The sequence below is a fragment of the Lathyrus oleraceus genome, chromosome 1 (assembly GCF_024323335.1).
Source record: "Lathyrus oleraceus cultivar Zhongwan6 chromosome 1, CAAS_Psat_ZW6_1.0, whole genome shotgun sequence".
Lineage (NCBI taxonomy): Eukaryota > Viridiplantae > Streptophyta > Magnoliopsida > Fabales > Fabaceae > Lathyrus > Lathyrus oleraceus.
This window is the reverse complement of record NC_066579.1, coordinates 128,208,607-128,211,620: the sequence shown is the minus strand read 5'-3', so window position 1 is coordinate 128,211,620 and position 3,014 is coordinate 128,208,607.

Sequence of the window (3,014 nt, the reverse complement as noted above, 5' to 3'; positions counted from 1 at the left end):
AGTGCATGACTTTGAAAAGTATAAGGGGAACTCTTGTCCGCTCAGTCATCTTGTGATGTATGCTCGCAAGATGTTAACTCAGACAAATAATGATCAATTACTTATTCACTATTTCCAAGATAGCCTGACTGGTGCTGCACTCTGTTGGTACATGGGGTTGGATAGTGCAAGCATTCACACTTTCAACGACTTGGGAGAGGCTTTTGTGAACATGGCGCCGGAAAGATACCAGTTGAAGTCTATGTCTCAAAAAGACAAAGAGACATTTAAAGAGTACGCACAAAGATGGAGGGAGTTGACTGCCCAGATCACTCCTCCTTTGGAGGAGAAGGAAATGACAAAGATCTTCTTGAAAACCTTGAGTTAATTTTATTATGAACGCATGATCATTAGTGCCTCTAGTGATTTTATCGAAATGGTAAACATGGGGATGAGACTTGAGGAAGGAGTCTGTGAGGGACAGTTGTCAAGAGATGAAGCGTCAATAAGCAAGAGATATGGTAGAAACTTTGGTAAGAAGAAGGATAGTGAGACCAACGCAGTAATCAGTGGGAGGCAGAGGAGGCATTAGATCAGAAGAAATCCACCACCCCGTCAACATCATCATTATCAAGTGTCATCAGTAATTCCGATATTTTCTAATCAACAAGCAACACCAATTCAACAACAACAACATCAACGTCAACAACAACAACCGCAACAAAGAACAAACACCTACAACAACAATAATACCAACAACAATCATCATCAGCAGAACTTTGAGAGGAAGAAGGTATCTTTTGACCCAATTCCTATGTCGTATGCAGAGATGTATCCCTCGCTAGTTCTCAAGAACTTAATTCAACCAAGGAACCCACTGTAGATCCCAAAACCACTTCCCTGGTGGTATAAACCTGAGCTCCATTGTGCTTCTCATAAAGGAGCACCCGGACACGATATTAAAAATTGCTATCCACTGAAGTATGAGGTTCAAAAGCTTATGAAGAGTGGTATGGTGTCCTTTGAGGACCGCGCGCCAAATGTGAAAGCGAACCCTTTTCCCGCTCATGGGAAATCTTCAGTGAATATGGTGGACGGTTGTCCTGGAGAATTCAAGGTTTTGGACGTCCGGTTTATCCGAAGATCTTTGGTGCAAATGCACAAGGATATCTGTTTGGTGAGTGACTGTGAACATGACCATGATGGTTGTGTTATTTGTAGTGTGAACCCAAGAGGGTGTGATATAGTGAAAAGGGACATCCAACATCTGATGGATGAAGGCATGATCCAAATTGTTCAATCTCGTCATGTAGATGACGACGTCAATGTCATAGTGCCCGTTTTCAAGCAGTAAGAGCGGTTGGTAATTCAATATGATAACAACAATAATAATAATGTCAGTCAAAGATCAATATCGTTGTTGGTAATACGGTTAGCGGGCCTAGTCCTGTATTCACCTGATAAGGCTGTACCGTACCAGTACAATGCTACAATGATAAATAATGGTCAAGAGATCATGTTACCTACGACTAGTTCAGTAGTGAGCATTGCCGATGTTACGAAGGTGACCCGCAGTGGTCGAGTGTTTGGGCCGGTGTTCCTAGAAAGAAAAGAGGAAATAATTGTTGGTAAGAAGGCGGAGGTGTCTAATGTAGATCCAGTTGGTTGTTCAAAAGATAAGTCTGGTGAATCCAGCAACTTGAAAGCCAATGATGATGATGAGGTACTCCGATTGATAAAGAGAAGCGAATTTAATGTGGTAGAGCAGTTGCTCCAAACTCCCTCAAAAATCTCAGTGTTGTCTTTGCTTTTGAATTCCGAAGCCCATAGAGAAGCACTACATAGAGTTCTTGAACAAGCATATGTAGAGCATGATGTTACCGTGGATCAGTTTGATCACATCGTGGCTAACATCACTTCATGCAATAATTTAAGCTTCTGCGATGAAGAACTCCCTGAGGAGGGAAGAAATCATAACCTGGCTTTGCATATTTCAATGAACTATAAGGAAGATGCTTTGCCAAATGTGCTTGTTGACATCGGTTCGTCACTCAATGTGCTTCAGAAGTCAACTTTGTCGAAGCTATCTTACCAAGGAGCGCCCATGAGGTATAGTGATGTAATCGTCAAAGCTTTTGATGGTTCGCGCAAAACAGTAATTGGTGAAGTGGACCTTCCAGTCAAGATAGGTCCGAGTGATTTTCAAATTACTTTTCAAGTAATGGATATCCACCCAGCCTATAGCTATTTATTGGGAAGGCCATGGATTCATGAGGCAGGGGCCGTTACCTCCACTCTGCATCAGAAATTGAAATTTGTCTAGAATGGCAAGCTTGTGATTGTTGGAGGAGAGAAGGCGCTGTTGGTTAGCCATCTGTCATCTTTCTCGTATGTTGAAGTTGAGGACGAGGTTGGAACTCCGTTTCAAGCCTTATCTATTGCTTCTAAGAAGAGAGTTGGGGAACCTATGTCCTCGTTGAAAGATGCTCAGAAAATTGTTGAAGAAGGTGTTGTTGATCAGTGGGGGCGCATGGTAGAGGTCTCCGACAACAAAGGTAGAACCGGTTTGGGGTTCCAGAAAGGCTCATCAACTATTAGATATGAAGATATGCAACTTAGGTTCTGTAGCGGAGGGTTCATTCATGGAAATGAACAACACTTAGCTACTGTGCTAGAGGATAACGAAGAGGAAGACTGCACCAACTTTGTAACGCATGGAAAGACATGCAACAATTGGATTGCCGTTGATATTCTTGTTATTTTGCATCGATCTAAGTAATTGCTTTTATGTTTTAAAAATCCCTCTCCTATGCTTAAGGGAGAAGTGAACATTGTTTGGGCATTTTAAATTTATCATCAATAAAATTAATTATATTCATCCACATCTTTGATGTTTATTTTTACTTTTTGCTTTATTCTGAAAAATGGTAATCACAAAAAACATAAACAAACAATATATTTGTTCACCTGCATAATATTTGGTCACAAATTCACTTCTCTAAAATTAAAATATCAAATTATTATGCAGGTTGGTT